The 25898-nt window shown below is 41.2% G+C and overlaps 1 long non-coding RNA gene across 1 annotated transcript; it reads left to right on the top strand.

Moving 5' to 3' along the window:
- Window positions 1-25898, top strand: LOC109264146 (uncharacterized). The gene is made up of 3 exons (XR_002078606.2): window positions 1-309; window positions 8496-8578; window positions 25834-25898. It is a non-coding gene; the product is annotated as an uncharacterized LOC109264146 (long non-coding RNA).

Raw genomic sequence — 25898 nt, 5'->3', positions numbered from 1 at the left:
GTTCTATATTAGCATATCTAAGTCTCTAAGGAGCCCTACAGTAACATTTTTGAGAGCAAATGGATTTAACATTCATTTGGTCAAAAGTATTTTCTTTGTTGTTTTGCTTTGTATTGTTTTCATGGAATATCTTAGTATCCTAGACCTAACTAGTATACCATGAAACATACCCAGGAAGTATTATCAGAGGCCAGGGATTCCCAATTGCTTCTCTGCAGAACGGCTGTTCCAGAATGAGATTCCACGGTGACCACTATTTGACAAATAACAACAAAGAGACACCGACCAAACTTCCACCAGCAACTGTTGGTAAATATTCTTTATTTTTGTTTTTTATTTCTCATCGTAGTCCATATAAATACATTTTAAAAATTGGCAATCATCACATAGGTGATATTTTGTGTTCCTTTCTCACTAAAACTTAACTGCAAATCTCTTTTCTTACTGTTACATGGTTTTAATAGTTACATGGTTTTAATAGTTATTACTGTTAATGACCCATTAAGGAAATAGCATCATTTACATACCATTCCCCTGTGTGACACAAATGCTCACCGCAGTAGTTCTGCAATTATAAATAATTTTTCTGTGAAGAACAGGTAAAACTATATTTTCTTTTCTAGAATTATTTCCGTGGAATAAATGCCCAGTAGTGTGATAACACAGTTATGGGATCTGTATTATTATCCTAATGGAAATATTTGGTCTTCATGGAATTAGTAAGTTTGCTTCTCTGGAGTGAAGCTGAGAAAAGGATAAGGAAGAGTTGTTGAGCCACATTCTACATGATTTACTGGCTGAAATCAGATTTCCCAGTGGACAGACTCACAGTACAGAAATACCCCTCATACTCAGAGAGAATAGGGCCTTTACAACACTTTTTCTTTTACTTTTGTGTCTATAGAGACAGAAAGGTGCATATTTGAAACTCCGTAATTCTCAGACAACCTGCCAACCTCTGTCTTTGCTTTCTCCTGGTCTCCTTGACCCCGGGAACTCTTTTTTCCTAGCAGGGAGGCACTTATAGGCTGCTACCCACTTTCCAACTCTGGAACTGGAGATAAATGCCAATTTGGAATCTATCTTTTAAATAGGGAACTGCCTGTGGCTGTGTGCATTCTTAGATCTGCAGTTATGAATTCCAGATCTCAACACCCCAAAGAACAAAAACCAGAAAAAAATATATTTCCTTGTGAAAATGAATCTCAACAGAGTATAGGTACATGGACACGGCTACAGTTAAACGTTGAGCTTGTGTTACCCAGTAAGAAAAAATTTACAACAACCATGATCATTTCAGTGGCTTTTCTGATCCTCTGGAGCCGGTAAAAGTGACACATTCTGGATTATAACTATGAAACTCAGCAGAAGGATCATGACTATACTTTCCCCACTCTGGAGTACTGATTTGCCATACTCTGAATCAATGTTTTAAAGCAGCTGCTAGTTAGGGCTTTGCTCATCCATTTGACTACAGTGATTGCATAACACTTCCATTTATGGATTTGGTGACAACTCGGTTGTTTCCTGAAACTTCTGCTAGAAACAGCATTTTAGAGGTAGGATAGAAGCTTCAGGGCAGGCCACGAGAACCACAAGAGTATCTCAACTCATGTGGCCACAAAAGGGACATTGAAGTAGAAGAGTATCATGTGTATTTCACAAGTGTCAAGACACTTCTGTAGACTTGTGGGTTTTGTCTGTTTGGTGTGTGTCTTTATCCTTTTGGAGAATCTTTTGACTGAAAGGACACTACTAAAAAGAAAACGTGCCTAGACTGAAATAGGAAAGTAAGGGATAAACTCTAAACTGAGCACTTTGTGGGGAATGAAAATATAACTTAATCAAAGTTATTGAAAACATACACTTTACAAAACATCAAACAGAATAACAGCAAAACCAAGCTGGAAAAATGGAAGAGAAAATATAAGCGATTTAGGTCATCAAGTTAGGGCGTACAACATCCAGCTAAAATTGCATTCGAGAAAGGAATAGCAGAGAAAATAGAGACATTATCAATGAAATATGATAAGATTTCTGAGAAATGAGGTAAATGAGTCCGAGCATAATTAAAGCAAGGACAGCAATACCAAGTTATATCTTTGCCAAATGCCAAAATACTGCAGTGTGATGAAATATCCCTAAATGCTCCAGGGACAAAAAGCAAAGGGTAAGGAGCCAGAATGTCTTTAGACTTCTCAAGGCTACCATTACAAGCTTAGCAGATCATGGAGCATCACCTTCAAAGTTAAAATGAGAAGTCATTTTCAATCCAGAAATCTATACCCACCAAGTGATCAATAAAGTGTGAGTAGGGACTATGAAAGTGAGCTCAGATATGCAAAAGTTCTAATTTCCCTCTCACTCCCCCCATCTTAGAAAGCTTCTGGAAGATATTCTTGGCAGAAGAGATAGGGCTGGATGATCACTAAGAAAGCAGGATGGCTGCTGCCCTCTCTGGGACTGATAGGTTCTCCAACGGTAGGCTCCTGAGGCAGCTTGTGCCCATGCTCCCCGAGCAAGATTTGTGAAGTGTGTTTAGAATGTTGCCATCTTACCTCGAGCACCGGAAGGCTGATGCCATGTCAGCTTCTGTTGGGGGCCCAGATGAGACCAGGAGTCTCCTTCTGAACTGCCGACAGGGGAAGCAGATTTCAACCAAAAATGGCTCTGCACACACACACCTGTTAACTGGGTGGGCCCTGTTGACCTGGGCCTTCCCATTGAGTCAGCTCACAAAGCAAAGAGAAGGAGAAAGCATTAGCTTCTGGAGGAAAGGTGGCAGAGAGCTGGAAGGTTGGGGAATCCCAAGACGGCAGTGCCTTCTACCCTTCTGGATAGTGTTCTCTGCTCTCAAATCTAAATTCAGAGTTCATCAGTGGCTTCTGTAATGGCACAGGGCCTGTTGGGGGAGAGGTAACCCCTAGGCAAATCTGCTTAGTAATCACCTGTGCCTTTTTTGTCCCTCCTTTCCCGATGTCCCTTTCTCACTCCCCAGGCAACCTAGGAATCTTGGATGTCCAGGTTTTGACTAACCACCACTTGTGCTTACACGTGTCCTGAACACCCCTCAACATACCTCCTCCCCCATTCCTGTCCTCAGACTGTACCACTGATGAAAATGACCCCTTGCTTCTTTTCCTTCTTACCTCCCCTTCCAGTCATGGAAGAATGATCAACATTCTAGTTCATGAAGTGTTAACAGCTATCAGAAAGCTATCAATGAAATTCATTTTCAATGAATTGTAAATGTTTGTAGTTTCCCACTGTCCTCTAATAATACTTTATTGAAAAGGAGGAGTGTTCACCAAAGTGCGGTTCCAGTTATTACCTGAACGTCAGGTAGGGGGCTCATCTGTTGGGATAGAATTACCTTCCTGGTGACTTACCCAGAAGGTGGAGAGATCCGTTTGCTTGTACCCCTTGGAACACCTAGAACTTGAGAACCAGAGGGAACCTTTGAGCTTTTTCTATTCATCTTCCTTATTTTACACAGCTGAGAGTAATGGAGTCCAAGAGGATAAGCCAACCACAAAGAACTGTTTAGTGGCAGAACCAAGGGAAAAGCTGTTCCTCTGACTCCCTTCAGTGCTGTGTTTCTGTTCAATGCCCTCTAAAGACTTGAAGATTTTTCTGACCCCATCCGGTTATCCCTTCCCTTTCCCCATGTCCCTAGAGAAATGTTCCCACAGATCCTTAGGTTTCAGACTACATCTTGAACAGGTGAAAAAATAGTAATGTCCAACTCTTTGTGTTTTTTTGTTTTAGTTTTTGTGGTAGAGACTAGAAGCTACCCCAAAATGACTAAGTTAGATGAGAATGGCTTTTTATCCATAACCTCACTACCATACTCTAAAGAGAGCAGGTCAAAATGCCAATCCACATGTCAGACATTTATTAAATCAACATTAAGCAAGCGGGAAAGAATAATTAGCATTCAGTAAGTTCAATGAGGGTCCGGTTCTTGGTCCTTCTAAATGTTCTGCCCTTACTTTGCATGAAATATTCTCTTGAGCCAAACATAACATTGCAGACATAGTACTCTGGGATATAAAGTTAGTCAGATGTTCAGAAATCCTCCTGATGGCTGGATGAAGGACCATTTGGGGATCTCAGGGGTTATGCATGCATAAGCAGATTACCGACCTCACTGGGTTTTATACCCTTGCCATGTGAGATGTGGGGGATGCAGGGAACGCAGGGGTGTCTCCAAAATATCTTAGCTCACCTACATGTCTTGGAAACCTTGAATTTTACCAATCAGATCCCATTTCTAAGTCCTCATACTAGTCAATAGATCAATATTTTTTCACCAATAAGACCCCTTTCTGACATTTGGTATACAAATGAATACTGTGGGTTGATTAAAATTTAGCTATCAGAAATACATGTTGTAGTTGCCCCTGAAATGTGTTATTTTCCAATATAATGCCAGCTGACCTCCCTCAGACTGTACACTCTTGAGTAAAGCAGTCAATTGCACATAGATTAAAACTATACTTGCACATTCATAAGTCCTCGTTACTGTAGGTAGAGTACTTTAATGGATGTTTCAGACTTCATGACAAGGTTGAATCTCCTGCCCAGAGTCATGTCTTCTCAACTCAATCCTTCCAGGGCATGTCTTGTTCCATTCCTCTGTTTCTATGGTTGTTCAGCTGTGGTTACTAGTTGACCTGGGTCTATAGTTTCTTTCCCCAGGGTCAGAACATGGGCCTCCCTTAGAACACAGCCCCAGGAAAGCCTTCTCCACGCTCATAGTCTACCCGATTGGGAATTTTCTCCTAGAAATTAGCATAGGTTCTTAGGAGGTGGGATGTTGGAATTTCTGAGTTTCCATCAAGCTGACAATTAAATTATTTTCATCATGAGCCATACTGGGAGCTTTTTGCTTATGATGTAGAATAATAAGCATACAACTGAACCAAAACAGAATATAGTGACCACAATGGGACTAATGGTCCCTCAATGGTCTAAAATCAATTGTCTATATCTTTTAGAATCTGAGTGGGCACGAACCCACGTTCACATGCATAGCAAATTGTAGCCCAAAACCTTGGACCTCAACCTGCCAGGCTCCAGCAAATACCTCCACCACAGACTAACTGTTGGTTGAATTACACAACTGGAGATGTATTCCTTCAACTTAAACTCTTGGCATTCCTTGAAATGCAAATGCCCCTAGGTCTGAAATCTGGCAATAGATCAATAGGAAAGACCAGCTGACCGCCCTCAGACTGTACACTCTTGAGTAAAGCAGTCAATTGCACATAGATTAAAAGTATACTTGCACATTTTGTGGAGAATGGGGAGCTGGACAGAGGCCCTTGTCTGTACCCCTCAAATCAAACTGTATTTGCCTATTTGCTCTGCTTGCTCGTAAGATCTACCCTCATAAGGAAACAGAGCCAAATCCTCTTACTCTGACACATCCAAATAACCTAACCTTGTGATAGGGATCAAAAGGAGTTCAGGTGGATTTGTACTCCACAGGTATAATATTTGCTTTCTCTGATTTGTCATTGTGCACAAACATAGGCTATTACTTTTATGGTCAGCAGAAGGGCAGAAGCCAAAGCTCCGGCAGAGAGTAAATAACATACGCCACAGTGACGGAAGAAGACATTAAAAGGCTTATAAGCAAGGAGTCGCTGTGTGCAGAGCCCATCCTTGTGATTTACAGCACTAATGCTTGCTGCACACAGCCCCTCCCTATAATGGGAGGCTGGCCTTTCCTAAAATGGGGAAATTGTGTCAGTTTTACAGGCTTTATTGGGATCTATTGTGTGTGAAAATGCACATTGGAAAGAAAGAGGCCTGGAAAAATGGCACTTCCGGCCCACTGCACTCAAGAGTGTGTTTATCTGCACATGGTCCATGACCCCTGCCTTACAGGCACCCTGTGTAGGACCCAGGGGACTGGCAGAATCAATTCAGATTCCTCATGCCAGATTCAGACTGTGATCTCTGCAACTCCACAAATATCACGTGACAGGCCTGCCTACTCACCATGACCCCTACCCCTCACTGGAAAGCGCTAATCCGGTTTGTCTAACCATGCAGCCCTGGGAGCTCTAACTGGGTTTGTCTAACCACTGAGTTCAGGTATGGGGTCCAAGGATTCCAGGAATGTGTGTGCGTGGTGGGGTTGAGAAGTAACACAGATGGCAATATGCCATTCAGTGGTCTAGAAATTTCACATGCATGGAAGTATTCAATCTTTACAATAATCCTACAAGGTATATACTATTTTAGTGGAGGAAACAGAGCATAGATGTGCAAAGCTAGGAAATGGGTGGGAACGTGAGCCTTCAAACCCAAGCATTCCAGCTTCAGAGTCTGGGGTGGACCCCAGAGATGGCATTGGTACCACATTACCCCTCCAAAAGCCAGCTGGTTCCTGCTGTCCAGCCAGGTGATGATTTGGTGGTTTGCTAGCAAGGGCTGACTTAGCAGTTCTAGAAACTTGAACAAAGACATACATCTGGTTTTGCCCTGCATACCCTATGGGTATTACTCAGGCAATGGCCCCAAATGTGAGCCACCCAAAAAATGTGGGTGAAGATCAGATATGTACATTTCTTATAATTCATAATATCTCAGTCCCCTTCTCCTGGCAAACTTGAGTGACTACCTCACCTTTACCAATTAATGCTTTAACCTCACTCTTTGGTTTGTTTGTGTTTTTTTTGGTTTTTTTTGTTTGGTTTTTTTTTTTTTTTTTGGTTCTAGATATAAAATGTATTAAGATACCCAATTATATATGGGTGCCTGGGTGGCTCATACTGTTAAGCATCTAACTCTTGATTTTGGCTCAGATCATGGTCTCATGGTTCACGAGTTTGAGCCCCACATAGGGTTCTGCCCTGACAGCCTGGAGCCTGTTTGGATTCTCTCTCCCTCTCTCTCTGCCCCTCCCCTAATCGTTCTCACTTTCTCTCTCTCAAAAATAAATAAATAAATAAATAAATAAATAAATAAATAAATAAGTTTTAAAAGACATGCTCGATTATAGAATTACCCCTGCCTTCTGACAGTGACCTATGCAGAGAGCATTCCTGCTTCCTTAAATTTCCCCCCAAACCCCCTCACATACCATATTGGTATCAGATCAGGAATGTGCCAAAACATCCTGATGTTCGGTAGAGCCCACATCCTCTACTAATTATCCGTTCAGACACTCTCCTACTGAAATACGGGGCGTTTCCCCATGATGTGTGGTCTTGCTTGCTGTGCCAAGCATCCATAAACCCAACTTTGTTTGAATAGAGATGAATTCCAGATGAAAAGCCTTGAATGAGGAGACGCAGCAACCATTAAAACTAAAACCCGAGTCGTTCGGAATAAAAAAATACATACACGTGCAAACAAAGTACCTAGCTCCCACTTTCTTTGATGGCTGGGATGGTTCAATCTTCAGCAACATCCTTACAGAGTCTCCACTTCCTGGAGTGCGGGGCCAAGTTGGTTCAGATTTCTGTTTTGCCCTCGGAAGTGTCACCACCACCACTGTAGCACCATTCTGCTAAGAAAGGCAAATGAGTCTTGTGATTCATTGGAAAGATCAAAGAGAAGGGCTTGTATTTGTTTTCCAGGCTTGTGTAGTGCCTGATATGGATGACATTTCATTCAACCCTGTACTGAATACACATTTTAAGCTTCTTTAGTTTTCAAGACATGTAGGCTAGTAAGAGAGAACACGGTGATGAGTGTCAGGTTTTGCAAAGGAAAGTTAGATAGTTAGATGTTCCCTATGCATTTTTCAAGTATCTCCATCTATATTTATCAATTGTACCTAATATTTTTTAAAGGATTTCACAAAGTCATTTGTAGGTATAAACCCCAAATTGCAATACAATATAATAAGCATCAACTAAGGAACACAGAGGAAGAGAACTTTTGTTGACATGGATAGGCCAAGGGTAGACCATTTCTAGATAAGGCAATGCTTTTGCAGAGTTAAGTAGTCATTAGCCAGGCATGTGATCTACAAGGTAGGCCAGGTAGAGAAAGCCACTTTGGTAAAGGAAAAGATGTCAGGATCCTTGGGAGAAATTTCCAATAGAAATAGATCAGTTTGGCTCCCTTAGGTAAACTTCCCAAAGCCCTCAGGTTGAGTTAGTATATTTCTGCTATTATAAAGCATGTGATGTTCTTACATGCCAGTGTATTTTCTATGTATTTGTTTCTTGTACTAGAAGGAATGTTCTGGCACACTCCTGATCTGATACCAATATGGTATGTGAGACTGAGAACAGCGCTTTAGCGTCAGATAGCACTGGCACTGCCATTATATCCTGCAACTTAGACAAGCATCTGGCAGCACAAAACAGGTGCTCAGAAATATTTCTGAATGAATGTATAAAGTCATTTGACCTTGTGGAGCTTTAGTGTCCTCATATGTTAAAGAAAGATAATACCTACCTGGAAGAAGAGAGATCATTGAGGGCTTAATGGAATAATCTAGAGAAGTAATGATGTTGGCTTTCTTTCAGGTTGTAGCATTAGAAATGGAGAGATTCAGGATGTGTTCTGGAGGAAGAATTTTCAGAGCCTTCTAATGAATTCAATATGATGGGTAAGGGAAAAAGAGACTTCATCCTGTTTTTTGACTTTCAGTTGCAAGTGTCACTGATATAGGAAAGACCGGGAGATACGTTACTAAGTAAAGGCATCTCGTAATCAATTAGGTGCAAGAGTCTGGCGTGTAAAAGATCTGTATATGCACAAAGATGAGACTTTTTATCCTATAAATGACATTGAAATGAGACACTTGAAACAACCTAAGGAGAGTATCATTTGGGAGGAGGAGTACCAGACATATCCCTTGGAATATTCCAATATTTAAGGCCAAGCAGAAGAGCATCCATCAACAAAGGAGACTAAGAATGAGTGACTCTGAATAAATGGCCACAACTAAATAAAAGAAAAATCAGGAGAGTGTGCTATCACAGAGGCCAAGGGGAAAAAGTGTTTGAAGAAGGACAGAATGTCTGATCACATCAACTATTCCGTAGAAATCAGGTAAGGCAAAAATAGAAAAAGAATGTGGCAAAGTCAGGATCCTCAGTAATTTTAATTAGCAGTGTTAGCGGAGTCCCAATGTGTAGTAAAGAGAGGAACTCTGGCCAGCCCTTGCAAGAATGTTTGCTTGGGGAGGTAAGGAACACTAATAGATTGGTAGATTGTCGAGAGAGGATTCTGTGGTTCTATCTTATCTTTTATTAAGGATTGGAGACACTTTTGTTTCACATTAGAATGATCTGGTACAAAGAGGAAACTAATGATCCCAGAGAAAGAAGGGATACTTACACAAGTGATGTTCTTGAAAAGGGGAGAGAAGATGATAGGTAGACATGTGTTGACATCTGAAGAGATACTTTATTCACGACCCTTGGAGCGCAGGTGCAAACCTTAGGCTCATGGTGAATCTAGTGGAGGGAAGCACAAGAAATTCCTATTTCATTGTTTCTAATTTCTCTTAGAACTTTAGAGCAAGGTCATTTGTTGAGAGTGAAGGGGGAGGAGGGGAAGCAAGATGTTTGAGGAGAGAGGGCAATGTGTTAAAAAGTCACTTTAGGGAATGGGAAAGAGACCACTAGGGATCTATAATAAGATTAGCAAGCAGCATTGTGTGCCCGTTTGAAATGTATGAACATGACTCAAAGTGAGACAAACACATGAAACTGTGTGCTTTGCTAAGCCAATGTTTGGCTACTCCGCTGCAGGAATAGAATAAGTGGATATTTGGTTTCTCTAGTATTGGTATCGACCAGGCAGGTAGAGAGTAAGGGAATTAAAGGCGTTTGCAGAGAAAGTGGGAACATGAGGGGCATGATGGCTAGGGCCAAATAAATATCTGGTAAATGAACGAATGACTGAGGACAGTGAAAAATTCCAGAGCGGAAATATGCATCATTATTGAGTTACTTATCAACTCTATATCAGTTTGCCTCTTCTACTGCCATTGCTGCTGAACGTGGGCAGTGCACACCCTGTTGCTTGTGACACTTGGGTTCTCAACTGCTTCCTCGCAGCACGTGCTTGTGAAAGACACACACGTCACCTGGATGGCTTCAAGTAACCAAGGAGACTGAAATGATTCCTGCAAAAACCTTGAGTGACATTTTCAGGGATGCAATCCTAGCTTCCTCGTGAGGTGGCTATATAAACCTATACATGATAGGTTTGCGGGCTCAGAAGGCCCGTCACTAAAAGGTCTCAGGGCCAGGGTGTGGGAGTGGGGAAAAAAGGGAGGTAAGAAGATAAAATGTACAGAAGGAATCCGCATGGGCTACCACCCCCCTTTGTTTCTTCTGCCCTCTGACCCCCCAAAGGGAAGTCTGTCGGCCGTTCCTCGAAGGTACTCTGGCTCCTTTCCTGTCCCCGTGGCCCAGGAACAGTCATTTAACCACATCTCTCTTTTTGATAACACACCTTGTGGTGTGACACATGGGAGACCCCAGATTCCTGTCTATTCTAAAAGTCTTTAACAGGGGCACCTGGTGGTTCAGTTGGTTAAACATCTGACTCTGGAGCTGGACTCAGGTCATGATCTCACAGTTGGTGGTGGGATTGAGCCCTGAGTCAGGCTCTGTGCTAAGCATGGAACCTGCTTAGGATTCTGTCTCCCCCCTCCCTCCCTCTCTGCCCCTCCCCCACTCATGCACTCTCTGTCTCTCTCAAATAAAGAAATAAATAAACATTGAAAAATCTTTAATGGCTTCTGTCGTCAGCAGTAAACTTTCATTACTCTCAACGGACAATTTTGTTTTCCTTCCCCAACGAAAGCCCATTTGTTGTTGTTGTTTTAAAGGCCCTTCCGCAGATGGGACACTTGCAAATAAAAATAGCAAACACACAGGCACCTGTGCCTCTATTTAGAAGCATCATGAGTGAAAGGAGGGTGCTCATTGCCTGGGGCCCCTTTTTATTCCACTTAGCCTGACTACTGAGCTGGCAAGCGCAGGTAACAGCTTTGTCCCAGGGTCTCCGAGCACCGTGACTGCAGAATGACAGCTGTGGATGGAAGGCTTCGAGCTGCCACACAAATGCATCTGCAGTTCCCCAGGAAATGGTATGTGGATTGGGTTTTTTGAGTCCAAGAAAGAAAAGGCTAAAAGGTGCTTAATTTATGGGCTTCCAGTATATGAAAGTGTAGGTTTTTTGGTTTTGTTTTTTTACATTCCTTAGAACCATAGCTTTGAACGCTGACAAGGAAGCATGAAATCATAAACACAAAGCCAGAAATCCTGCCATTGGGCGCAAGGAAATATCCCCTAACCATCTGTCCTCGTGGAGACTCTCAAATGTGCTACTGAGCAGATTTGCAATGTCTGTCTCTGGATATAGTTCACATGTGGGCCGTAAACCTGGGGCGTCACCTTTCTGAGGGCAGGAAGCGGGGCCTCAGGCTCTGGAGCCTCCTCTCAGTGCCTCTTCCCAAGTGCACTTGGACACGGGTGTCATCAAGGGCGAATGGGCTTATCTGCCCTTCTGAAATGAGCGTTCACCTCAGACCACCCGGCACGACCTCCGTGTCCTCTTCTGGAAAAGGGAGAGGGTGGGATGTAGATTTACAAAACGTCTGCCTGTATTAGGCCCTGCAGATGAGAAAACAGAGAAGCAGAGGCAGGAAGTAATCTCCTCCAGGCCTCGAGCCAGTCAGACTCCAGACCCCGCCATCACCACCCTACTGTGCATTTCCGAAGCCTTTTCTTTCCACAATTTGGCTATTGTTGAGAGTACTGCTATAAACATTGGGGTACAAGTGCCCCTATGCATCAGTACTCCTGTATCCCTTGGGTAAATTCCTAGCAGTGCTATTGCTGGGTCATAGGGTAGGTCTATTTTTAATTTTTTGAGGAATCTCCACACTGTCTTCCAGAGAAGCTGCACCAGTTTGCATTCCCACCAACAGTGCAAGAGGGTTCCCATTTCTCCACATCCTCTCCAGCATCTATAGTCTCCTGATTTGTTCATTTTGGCCACTCTGACTGGCGTGAGGTGGTATCTGAGTGTGGTTTGGATTTGTATTTCTCTGATGAGGAGCGACGTTGAGCATCTTTTCATGCGCCTATTGGCCATCCAGATGTCTTCTTTAGAGAAGTGTCTATTCATGTTTTCTGCCCATTTCTTCACTGGGTTATTTGTTTTTTGGGTGTGGAGTTTGGTGAGCTCTTTATAGATTTTGGATACTATATGGCCCTTTGTAGCAACATGGATGGAACTGGAGAGTGTGATGCTAAGTGAAATAAGCCATACAGAGAAAGACAGATACCATATGGTTTCACTCTTATGTGGATCCTGAGAAACTTAACAGAAACCCATGGGGGAGGGGAAGGAAAAAAAAAAAGAGGTTAGAGTGGGAGAGAGCCAAAGCATAAGAGACTCTTAAAAACTGAGAACAAACTGAGGGTTGATGGGGGGTGGGAGGGAGGGGAGGGTGGGTGATGGGTATTGAGGAGGACACCTTTTGGGATGAGCACTGGGTGTTGTATGGAAACCAATTTGACAATAAATTTCATATATTGAGAGAAAAGTAAAAAATAAAAAAATAAAATGCCGAGCCTCTTGTTTTCAGAGACTTTCTCTGCCTGGCCTCTTTGTTCCAGCTTGATGGCAGCTTTATTTAGGTGATAATAGAAGGCTTGCTGTTTTATGAGGCGTAATCCAAGCCCTGTGTGGATAACTATTCTTTTAGGTTGAGAGGTTTATCCCTCCGATAAAAAGAGGTAGATGATTGCTCTGAAAATCCAAAGCCTTTTATTCATTCTTGCATTAGGTAAAGACACTTGCATATTCACTTTTAGCAGAGGCCTCGCAGGGAACCCCAAGCTGGGTATGCAAGCGTGGCTACAACGTGGAGACCAGACGTGGGGACTGTTATTCCTTCACTGTTGGCTGAGCATAGAGGAAATCACCTGCAGTCCTTAGAATGCCTCCTTTTCCTTTTGTTTGAACTTTTATTTTTTTTTAATTTTTTTTAATGTTTATTTATTTTTGAGACAGAGAGAGACAGAGCATGAACGGGGGAGGGTCAGAGAGAGAGGGAGACACAGAATCCGAAGCAGGATCCAGGCTCTGAGCTGTCAGCACAGAGCCTGACATGGGGCTCGAACTCACGGACCGTGAGATCATGACTTGAGCCGAAGTCCAACGCTTAACCGACTGAGCCACCCAGGCGCCCCTTGTTTGATCTTTTAAAGGGGGTTGCAGGACTGGCGACTGTCCCTTTGGGGGAGAGGGGACTGCCCCAGTGTTAGCACCAAAAATCTTGCATTCCAGAAAAACCCTAGTCCTGAGTAAACCAAATGGTTACTAATCTTAGTTCAAACCTCAAGTGGAAGAAAGGCTAGAAAGACAGAAAGGCCTGGGAAGCAGGAACTAAAGCAGATAGATGTTTAAAAACGGTTTACTGTCCCTAGGCATTGGAAGCCACTTTCATATATTCCCTGACGACAGAATAGGATCTTTTGAAAACCTAGAAGTGCATTAAATAGGAAAATGTGGAACCTCAATCTCTGAAATACAAGACAGCCTTAGAAATTAAGAGAGTACATGCGTATATGACCATGTTAAATAATTTCCAAATTTGGAACAAAAAAAAAAGAGAGAGAGAGAGAAATGTATAAATATTTTGTATATATTTATCATTTATGGAAGTAGTGTATTCATTTTCTATTACTGTGTATCCATGTTCTTACAATGGTTAGGACAATACGCACTCATTATCTCCTGGTTTCTGTGTGTCAGGAGTCAGGGAATGGCTTGGCTGGACTCCCTCCGAGGGCACAGTCACAGCGGCAGGTGGACTGTGCTCTCCACCTGAAGCTTTGACTAGGATGGATCTGCTTTCCTTTTTTTTTTTTTTTTTAATATTTATATATTTTTGAGAGAGAGAGAGAGAGAGAGAGAGACAGAGTGAGAGTGGGGGAGGGGCAGAGAGAAAGGAAGACAGAATCCAAAGCAGCTCCAGGCTCTAAGCTGTCAGCACACAGCCCGAGGTGGGGCTCGAACTCATGACCTGTAAGATCATGACCTGAGCCGAAGTCGGATGCTTAACTGACTGAGCCACCCAGGTACCCTGGAATGGATCTGTTTTCAAACTCATATGGTTGTTGCAGAAGCTGAGGCCCCCCTTGGCCCCTAAAGGATGTCACACGGGACCCACATAGCCCTCAAGGTAGCAAGGAACTCAAGCAAGATGAGCGCTACAATCTCATGTAACTTACCACACAATTGGGGTGGATCCAGTTTCATTTTTTCACAATTTAATTTTTTCCAAGTGCATTTATTACTTTTTTATTAAAATAAACACATGCATGCACACACACACACACACACACACACACACGCAATTTCACTAATCAGTAAAGAGAATAAAATATAAGACCAGGGACAAAACACGTTGTTCACTTGGCAATCATCCTCGTAACCCCAGGCTCCAGCACTGTTTGTGTTCGGAGACAGCTCAGCGCCAGTGCCCAGCCAAGGCTTGCATGTCACCTCTCCTGTACGTGAAAATCAAGGGGAACCTTATGGCAACGTTAAGACATCGTAAAGAAACTCTATCACATCTCTTAAAAACGCCGTTATGGTGTATTGAATTGATCGGAGAAGGTATACTGAGATAAGTGGTCCCTTCCGCATTAAAGAGTTAAAGCAGGCCAATTGCATTTAAGGCGTACCTAAGGACACCATGAGCTCACTGATGTAAGGGGCATAGGAGTGTCCTAAGAAGCAAAAGGCTACTAATATCTCATAACTCCCCAAGTGGTCCACAGACCAGCAACCCTGGCATCACCTTGGAGTTTTTGAGAATGAGGTTTCTCTTCCCACCCCAGACATCACTGAACCAGAATCTGCATTTGAAAAAGATTCCAATGCACATTACAAGTTGGGGAGGTTTTCAACTAGACTACTCCACAGGAGAGTACGAATCACACCCAGGATAACTCGCGCACATTTTCACAGGAGCTATCTACACAGGAAAGCTTATTGAAATATTGCTTATAATAGCAAACCCCAAACCAAACAGAAAGCACAAAAAAACTGGAAAAAAATAATTGATCATCTGTAGTGGATTGAAAAATAAGTTGCAGTGTATTTATCAAAGGAACACCGCAAAAAGTTAAAAGGAAAAAACTCCAGCTACATCTATCATGGATGTATAGATAAGTGGATATATGGGTCACTCCTGAAAAGATAATGGTGCGTGCAACCAAGAACAAAAATAAAAATAACCAAGTTCTGGGAAGAAATATACAACATAAGATCATTTGCGTAGAGTTCGAGGACTTGGCGTGTGGACGCATACATGGGTAAGTAAGCATCAGAATGGCAAACACCACATTCAAGACGGTGGCTTCATCTGAAAAGAGGAGAAAGGGATGAAAAGGAGAAACATTTAGAGCTTCTTTCACGTGCATGCTTCCTTCTGGGTGGCGGATACATGGATGTTTGCATATTTTCCCCCGCTTTTTTTTTTAATACTCAAAATATTTCATCATAAAGAAGAAACAAATATCCAGGACTTCCAGACGATACAAAATTCTCCTTCAGAATGTGTGGACTGATGTCTAATCCCACAAGCAGTGAGTGGGGTTCCCTTTGCCCCGCATCTCACCCGGGCACGGCTGATCAGACTTCTAATTTTTGGCCAACGTGTCAGGCAGGTGGGAAATGGCAATGGACTGCTGCTTCGTCTGCTTTTCTCCCTTTACGAGTGGGATGTGCTTATTGACCAGCGGCCTTCCTGTCCTGTGAGAAGCAGCTTTGCATCCTTCGCACAGTTTCCTATTTGTTTTTTCTTATCGATTCGTAGGGAGACTAATTAAGAGCACTAGGAATGCAAGTTAATGTCCTTTTTCTGTTTAGATTGCAAGTAACTCTCTCAAACTGGAGAGGGCCCAGGCCTGGGAGATGTGTGGTGGGGTGCTCGATACAAACTGGGTCCCTTCTTAGCTTAGCCCTCAGTTTCTTACTTTCCCTAAGTGGACGTCTCTTGACGTGCAACTATCTATCTATTAAGTTTATTAATTTATTTTGAGAGAAAGAAAGAGAGAGAAGGCATGCAAGCAGGGGAGGAGCAGAGACAAGAAGAGAGAGAGAATCCCAAACAGGCTCCGTGCTGTCAGTGAAGGGCCCTACGGGGGCTCCATACCATGAACCATGAGATCATGACCTGAACCAAAATCAGGAGTCGGACACTTAACCAGCTGAGCCACCCAGGTGCCCTTCACTGTACATTGAAAAATATAGTCTAAAATATCAACTAACCAGCTAAGTATACAGGATTAGCAACTCTATTTGGTTCCCCAGGGTAGCTTCATTTTAACTTGCAAAGCTTTCCAATAATAGTTATTTTTTGCTGCCGTTGTTACGGGGAAAACAAAGAAATAACAGTGACATATTTAGCAAAGTTCAAGACTTTCCCAACCAGCTAAATTTGTATTAGCGTTTTTTTGTTGTTGTTGTTTTGGGTTTTTTTTGTCTTTAAGAAAATGACAGTCTCTGGAAATTAGTTAATGGAAGAAATTCTTTTTTTGTGTTGGATATAGTTCTTCTGTAGCTTCCACCATTTATATCTTAAAAGAGAGACACATTTTTTTTATTTAAACTGAGAGGAATCAATTTCTTTAGAATGCTGGAAAATTCTTGTGCTTATACGATTAGGAAATCTCATTTATGTGATGGATGATCACATAGATCACTTAGAAAAATTTTGGTTTCATCCCAAAAAGAGCTGTATTTTCATTTACAATGGGGAAGGTAGTATTGTCTCTGTGAGTGAGACCTGTTGCTCTAAGTAATAATGGGCTTTCTCTCGGACCCAGAGCATAAATGGGATTGTTAAACACTGTGAAACAGAAACCCTACAAACATGGGTGACTCTGCTTAAATCTTAGGTCTAATCCTGATCCCAGTACTGGCTGTCTTGCCCCAAGGGTTCAGATATGTCTAAAGACTTCAAGGACCTTTGGTCACGAGGTCAGTCATTTTCATCCTCCCATACTGACCAGTAACGGTTTGGTTTTGTTTATTTATTGGTTTGTTGTGGTATCTATGAGGTCAGGCATTTAAATATCATTTGCTGTGTGTTCTAGAATAAACGTGTCCTCCCCTCAAATTCACATGAAATTCTACCCACTCGCACATTGGTATTAGGAGGTGGGGCCTTTGGGAGGTGATTGGCATTAGATAAGGTCATGAGGGTGGGGCCCTCATGAATGAACATTAGTGTCCTTTTAGGACTCAGGAAAGAGCTTGCTTCCTCTCTGTTCTCCTCTGTGTGACGCACAGGGAGGAGTCAGTGATGTGCAACCTGGAAGGAAGAGGGTTCTCAGCAGACCCGCCCGTGCAGGCATGTTGACTTTGGACTTTGAGTCTCCAGAACTGTGAAAAATTTCTATTGTTTATAAGCCCCTTCTCTATGGTACTTCTGTTATGGTAGCCCAAACATATGAAGACGTTGTCTTTTAATCCATCGTACTTATTAACGGTCGTATTTGCTCATGTTTGGCCAGCAGGAACTAATTCAGATCGTGTCTTTTGGTGCAAAGAGATATCCCAGACTCATTTTGTGCATATTCTGGGCCAAGACCTAGGATAATATACTTCTCACAAGATCCCTGATTCCTTTCACTCTTTATGGATGACACTCTGGGCACTAATGGTGTCACGGCAGATGGGTTGCTCGTTGTGTCTAATAATAATATAATTTTTCTTAAATAAAAAATAGAGCATAAATTTATAGTAATACTTGCCATTCAAATTCAGGCCTATAGAGTTTTCCTTTAACCTCCTTTCTCTGATACTTGTATCTTCTTTCAAGACTGCTGAAAAGCTCACCTAATTACTTGTTTGATATTGTTCATGACACATACAGAAAAATATCAGAAAACTTATATTAACATTTCTTCCAACAAAATAATTGCTAAATCTTAAGGGATTTTTCTAAAATCTTAAGGGATTTTTTTTACAGTGCTTTTTTCCTCAAGGTCTATCCCACTAGGGTCAATCAAGTGATTGTTTTTTAAAGTCACTGGGAATAACTCTTCTCTGTATGGTTTTGTCTCCAAATAGATATGTAGTTAAGGTCATCCATTTAATTTTACTTTCCATTTTAAGTAATTACTTTTTAATTTATTTAAATGTGGTTGAAGTAATGTATATGGTTCCAAAGTAAAATCAATACTGGGTGTGTTCAAAGCAGACTCGTCTCTTGCTCCCCTTAAACCAGTCTGGACCTTGCATTCATTATGGTCTTTTCAAAAAGCAGATCCTGGGGTGCCTGGTGGCTCAGTCGGGTAAGTGTCCGACTTCAGCTCAGGTCACGATCTCGCAGTTTGTGGGTTGGAGGCCTGTGTTGGGCTGTATGCTGACAGCTCAGAGCCTGGAGCCTGCTTCGGATTCTGTATCTCCCTCTCTCTCTGCCCCTTTCCCACTCGTGTTCTGTCTCTCTCTCAAAAATAAATAAACATTAAAAAAAAAAAAAAAAGACAGATCCTGTCACCCCTGCTTCCCTCCCTTCCTGCTCAAAAACATTTACTCACTGCTCCAACCACTTTGCTATGGTCAGCTGAGCTCTGCAGTAGGGAGCCCTGCCTGGCCTACCCCCCACCCCCACCCCCAGCCTCATTCTCCAGCCTTCCTTCTGATGCTCCAGCTAAAATGGAATTCACTCAGAGTCTTGGAAATCCCAAACTCAGGAACACTTTTGAGTTTTTACCAATTTCCTTCTCTCAGTCTGAAACACTCCCTTTGCCCACATTCTGTGTGTCAGTCTGTCTAGATCCTACTCACCCTCTGGTGTTAGTTTATTTTTTCTGCCCTCTCCAGCCTCTACCTGGATCAGAGTCCTCTTGACTGTGCCCATGGCATTCCACATATGCAACATCCCACACTCCGTTATAGAAGTGCTTGCCAATGTGTCTGCGTCTTCCACTGAAATATAAACTCTATTAGGAGGGGGATTTTGTCTTTTGGGCTCACCATTCTATCCCCAGAGCTGAAAGATCTTTTTCACTCTAGGGTCTCCACTAATTCACACGGTTTCTTTGTGAGTAGCCAGATGCTTTTGCACAGTCTACATACTGCACAATCGCACATGGCAGACCTGCCTGGGATAACGTATTTGCTCAATAAATATCTGGTGAACTAATTTTAATTATCTCTAGTTTCAATATTTGCTCATCAATAGCTTTATTGCCGATCCCCTTTTTCTTTAAAAACTTTCTCTTTACTGTCTTAGAACATCCTTGAATAATTAATTTCTCTGAAGATGATTGAACTACCATATTTCCAAACAACAAACTCAGGCTTGCAATATAACTTCATTTGGGAAAGCACACAACTCACTCCTTCTCACCAAGATGTCTTCTCTGGCCTACCGAAAGAGGGCATGTGTCCTTTATTTGAAATTTGACTCTAACATCAGTTCGTTGAAGGAGTAAGTGGATAGTATAGGAGTGGACACAGCTGGAATCATGACTGTCTGTTCTGTAGACAGCAGACCCTGAACTTCATCTACTCCAAAGCTTAGAGGGATTTGGAAGCATGAAGTTTACGATCACTACTATGCAATTCGATCCTCATTGTTCCTTTCATCAAAGCTCATCCTTGAGACTAATCCACTGTGTGGAATTCAGATTCACCTCCTTCCCCCTGAGACCCAAGGGTTCTGCCTCCCTCTGGGAGAAGACCTTCTCCACGGGCAGAGAGCCTTTAAATAATCAAGGAAATAAGCCATTTGAGCACAAAGGCTTTTCCTTCCACAGTGTTGAAAGAATTGTGAAAATGCCACTTTTTTCATAATTAAGGCTCTTTAAAATACCAAGATATTTATTTTGAATGCTTTGTCCTTCCTTCCATCACAACAGAGCCCTGCACTGTAATGAGAGCATGGTGCCTGACACACACCACAGACTAAGAGCAGCTCTCTGCCAGCCCCTGGTTGGACCTGTTTTAGACCCTCTCTGGGAGACGCTTCAAATCTGGAGAGATTGCACTGGTGAAGTATTTCTGGAACTGTGTTTAGAAAACAAGAAGAAAGAATTTAAGTGTCACAGGAAGAGAATCTGGACTTAAATCTGTATCCTCTTCAAGGATTCTTTCCGAGGCTCTTTGTATTCCTTCCTGAAATATTTATATGAGCAAATATCTTGACTTACCATGAAGAAAGTCTGGGACACATAGTCAAACAAAATCGTCTCTAAAAGAAGATAAAAGCTCCCCATGGAAACTGGGGTGGCCAGCTGCCGTTCAACATTTAGATATGTTAACAGCAGTAAGTAAATATTAGTGAAAGCAGTTTCTTCATTGACTCCAAGAGCTGGGTAAATACATGGTCATGGAAATAATTCTCCAAAGAGCAGAGTTAAAAATTGGTGTTACAAAGACTGAGGACAACTCTTTCACGTGGTGCCTAAAGCAGGAACAAGCCTCTGAAGTTGTCCAGGAAATTCACTCTTCCTTTTATGCACTTAGCTTGTTGTTAAAAACAAATCAAAAAAATGGCTTTATTAAAGTATAATCAACATACAATAAATTGCACATATTTAATGTATATAATTTGACGAGTTTCAACATATGTATATACCCATGAAACCATCACCACAACCAAGGTAATAGATGTATCTAACACCTCTGAGGTTTCCTTCTGTCTCTGTGGATTTTTTTTCATAAGAATACTTAACACAAGAGCCACACCTTAAAATTTTTAAGTGCATAATACATAGTGATGACTTAGGTGCTAGGCTGGACATCAGATCATTAGAACTATCCATCTTGCATAACTGAAACTTTAGAACAGTTGAACAACTCCTCGTTTGCCCCTCTCCCCTGGCAAGGTGCCCCTTGTTCCTGGCACCTGATAACCACCATTCCAGTCTGTGCTTCGAGTTTGGTTAGTTTAGGTAGTTTATGTGAGTGGAATCATACAGTATGTGTCCTTCTGTGATTGGATTATTTCATTTAGCAAAACGTCCTCCAAGTTCATTCATGTTGTCACAAATGGCTGTATTTCCTTTATTTATTTAAAGAAATTTTTTTTAACGTTTATTTATTATTGAGAGACAGAGTGTGAACAGGGGAGGGGCAGAGAGGGAGGGAGACACAGAATCCAAAGCAGGCCCCAGGCTCCGAGCTGTCAGCACAGAGCCCGACTCGGGGCTCTAACTCACAAACTGCAAGATCACGACCTGAACCGAAGTCACATGCTTAACCGACTGAGCCACCCAGGTGCCCCATATCTCCTTTATTTTTAAGGCTGACTAATATTCCACATATTCTTTATTCGTTTGTCAGTGATCGCTTAGGCTGTTTCCATTACTTGGCTATTGTGGATAGTACTGTCATGGCATGGGAGTGAAGATATTATTTAGATATCACTTAGAGGCCCTGATTTACATTCTTTGGGGTGTATACTCAGGAGCGGGACTGTCAGATCATATGGTAGTTCCATTTTTAATTTATTGTTTTTAATTTTGTTGTTTTCCATAGTGGCTTAACCATTTTACGTTCCCAAAAAGAGTGTATAAGGGTTTCCTTTTCTCCACATCCTTATCAAAACTTGTATTTTTTTTTTTAATAATAACCATCCTAACTGGTGTGGGGTGATATCTCATTGCAGTTTTGATTTGCATTTCCTAGATGATGAGCATCTTTTCACCAGCCATCTGTTTGTCTTCTTTGGGAAAATGTCTGCTCAATCCATTACCCATTTTTAAACTGGGTTACCTTTTTTTTTTTTTTTTTTTTTTTTTTTGCTATTGACTTGTATGAGTTCTTTATATGTTTTGGATAATAACCCATCATGACCTATAGGATTTGTGAGTATTTTCTCTCATTCCAAAAGTTGGCATTTCATTATGTTGATTGTTTCCATTGCTATAAAAAGCTTTTCCGCTTGATTTTTTTGTCATATTTGTGTTTGTTGCTTGTGTTTTTTGTCACCATATATAAGAAATCATTGCCATAACCAATATTTAAAGAGCGTTTCCCCTATATTTTCTTCTAAAATGTTCATTTTTGGATATTATGTTTGAGTCTTCAATCCATTTTGAGTTGTTTTGTGCATGGTGTAGAATAAAGACCCAATTTCATTCTTTTGCATTTAGATATGCAGCTTTTCCAACACCATTTCTTAACGACACTATCCTGCTCCGTTGTGTATTCTTAGCACCTTTGTCGAAGATCAGTTGGATTTATTTCTGGGTTTTCTATTACGTTCCATTACTCTTGTGTCTATTTTTAGGCCAGCACCATACCTTTTCTATTTCTGTAGCTTTGTAATATTATTTCAAATAATTTTCAGTAGCATCAACGAGACTAAAATGCTTAGGAATAAATTTAACCAGGGAGGTAGAAGATCTATACAGTGAGTACCATAAAACATTGATTAAAGAAATTGAAGACACAAATGAATGGAAAGATATCTCATACTAATGGGTTGGGAAAATGAATAATGTTGAAATGTCTATGCCACCCCCTCTCCCCCAAATCTACAGAATGAATGCAATCCCTATCAAAATTCTTGTAACATTTTTCAAAGAAAGAGAAAAATCCTAAAATTCATGTGGAATCACAAAATACCCTGGATAGAGAAAGCAATTTTGGACAAGAAAAGCAAAGCTGTAGTCATCACACTTTCTGATTTTATTTTATATCTTTGAATTGGAGAGCTGTATCCATTTACGTTCAAAGAAATTATTGTTAGGTAAAAAGTCACTATTACCCTTCTGTTATTTTTTTGTCTGATGTGTGGTTCTTTCGTCCTTCCCTCTTTTCCTTTCCTGACATCTTCCTTTGTGATATGTTGATTTTTTTTTTAATGTAGTCATATGCTTTGATTCCTTTCACTTTTTCTTTTGTGTATCTACAGTTGGTATTTTCTTTGTAGTTACCATGAAGCTTTCATTAAACATCTCATAGTTACAACTGTTTATTTTAAGCTGATAACTGAACTTCAATCGCATACAAAATCTCCCCATGTTTACCCCCCCCTTAACCCTTTATGTTATTGATGTCATACTTACATATTTTTTTTAATTGAAGTATAATTGAAACATAATGTCATATTCATCTCAGGCATACAACAGAGTGATTCAACAGGTGTGTACCACAAATGTAGCCGCCATCCGTTACCATGCAACACTGTTACAATACTGTTGACCATATTCCCTATGCTTTCCCTTTATCCCCCATACTTAACATGTTTTATGCTATACATCCACGGGCAAATTTCTGTAGTTGTAGCTCTTCTTAATTTTTTTTTTTATCTTTTAACTTATGTATTAGGGTTAAAAGTGGTTTAAATGTCCCCATTATAGTTTTGTATGGGTCGTTATGTTTGCCTTTACCAGTGAGGGTGATCTAAAGAGGAAACTGAGTGGCTCGGTCAGTTAAGTGTCCGACTCTTGATTTCAGCTCAGGTCATGGTATCATGGTTTTCAGGATTACGCCCCGAGCTGGGCTCTGTGCTGGCAGCATGGAGCCTGCTTGGGATTCTCTTTCTTTCTGCCCCTCCCCTGCTCTCATTCTCTCTCTCTCTCTCTCAAAATAAATAAATAAACATTTTTTAGGAAATAAAGAGGAAATTGAAACAAAGACGGCCAAAAAAAAAGAAAGAAAGAAAGTAAAGAAAAAGAAAAGTGAAAACTAATAACCATGCAAATCAAACATAAAAGAACTATAGAAGCAATAGCTGGTGTCGGGAATGTTGAGTCTGCCTCCTTTTGAGAGAGTCTGGATGTGCAGCAGAAGGAACTTACTGGAAGTGAACTCATCAACATAAATGAAGAAAGTGGTTGTAATAAAAGAAAGAAATAAATAAAGATGTCCCAGAGGAAGCAAAGCTGGCAAAGAAAACCTTCACATGAAAGGAATTCTCAGAGGTGTTTCATGACATTGAAGGCACAGAGAACACAACGTCGAGAGCTGATCCAAGTTTAGAAAGGAGCACAACAATTCAACAAGGCATAGAAAAGATGCTTGCTCCGTGTCCTAAGTTCTACAATGAGAAGAAAGTGAGCACGCTTCAAACTACTCTTGATACATTTTTTTTTTTTACAAAGAAAACACTTTCATTCTCAGTGTTTCTAATGTTTTACAACAGACATAAGGGAGTTTTTAATGTCTCAGTATAAAATTTTAAAGGCCAAGGAACACTCGTGATTTTTCCTATTGATTATTCAAACCACTTGGCGTGGTTTCCGTTTGCATCTGCAGTGAGGGCTACCTGTATTCAAAGGAATTTCAAAAGCTAGTGGGTGAATAGTAAGTGTGCTTCAACCGTAAAACCCAAACTTAGCTGATGCAGAATGTTGGACATCTTTTTTCGATATATGTCAGAGAAAAGGCTTTAAGTTTCTTTAACCGGCTCCCACGTCCCATGGGGAAAAAGCTGATGGCAGGAGAATAAGAAAGCTCAAGAAGAGGATGAGCTTTGGAGAACCAAGAACTTGAACTAAATATTGGCTCTTTGGCTCATCTAGTCTACAGTCTGCAGTGTCCATTCAATAGCTGAGACTTTTGCCTCATCGGTAAAACGAAGATGGTAAAACCAACGTTACAAGACAGTTCTGCATATAAAAAAATACGTATGTGTGTATACACATACGAAGAACTATTGTGCATAGTGTTTAGCAGATACTAGAAACCCATAAACCGTTGCCTTGTTTTCTCTTTTCTTCAAAAAGAATCAAAACATAAATTATGAAAGTAAAACTCCAGTGGGAATGGTGGAGCCCCTTCCTCACCCAATAAGGAAGGAAGCTACCATTTGTTTTTTTTAACGTTTATTTATTTATTTATTTATTTTGAGACAGAGAGAGACAGAGCATGAACGGGGGAGGGTCACAGAGAGGGAGACACAGAATCTGAAACAGGCTCCAGGCTCTGAGCTGTCTGCACAGAGCCTGATGCGGGGCTCGAACTCGCCACCCAGGCGCCCCAGGAAGCTACCATTTATTATGGGCTTCGTCAACGTCAGGGACTTTGACAGAGATCGTGGTCAGCATGACAGCATGACATGGTGTGACAGAGAACACTCCCCAAGGCAGCCTGCTGCTTTCGATGACTCTGAACTTCCATATACGAACATTGCCAGCTCTGGGTGATTAAGGTTAGTCAGTAGCTAGGATAACCTATAGGGCATCTTGGATTTTCTCATGAAAACTATAAATATCCCAGGGGAAAAAAAATGTTTTAACTCTACAGTTCTTTTCACATCTAATTATTTTCCTGATTCCACATTCATAGAAAATGTACCTTAGTGGGGCACCTGGGAGGCTCAGTCGGTTAAGTGTCCCACTTCAGCTTGGGTCACGATCTCACGGTTTGTGGGTTTAAGCCCTACGTCGGGCTCTGTGCTGACGACTCAGAGCCTGGAGCCTGCTTCCAATTCTGTGTCTCCCTTTCTGTCTGCCCCTCCCCCCACTCAAGCTCTGTCTCTCTGTCTCTGTCTCTCTCTCTCTCTCAAAAATAAACATTTAAAAATTAAAAAAAAGAAAACAATATGTACCTTAGCCTCTCTGCTTTCTCATTTTGTTTGAATACACTACAAAGAGAATCAAATTTTAATAACTAGTATTATTATGTGTTTACATATAATGAGGCTATCTCTGTGTGTGCACAGATGGCCTAGAATAACTAAACATTATTACAACCAGTTCTTGTAAACGTGGAGCGTCTCTACTAATTTCATTGATCTTTATCAATAAAATATTGTTACTTTGATATTCATTTTTATAAGAAACTTTTATGCGACACTAGAAATCCGCTAGAATCATAAATTGTTCATGTTTTTGTTTTTGTTTTGTTTTTTTCCAGAGGACAGTGGGTAGAAAGGTTTGGATGGTGAGAACACTTCCTCCTGGAGGTTGAATAAGCAGATT

The sequence above is a fragment of the Panthera pardus genome, unplaced genomic scaffold, assembly GCF_024362965.1.
Source record: "Panthera pardus isolate Hobbes unplaced genomic scaffold, ASM2436296v1 HiC_scaffold_1, whole genome shotgun sequence".
NCBI lineage: Eukaryota > Metazoa > Chordata > Mammalia > Carnivora > Felidae > Panthera > Panthera pardus.
The sequence above is the reverse complement of the archived record's forward strand: the minus strand, read 5'-3'. Positions and strand labels throughout refer to the sequence as shown.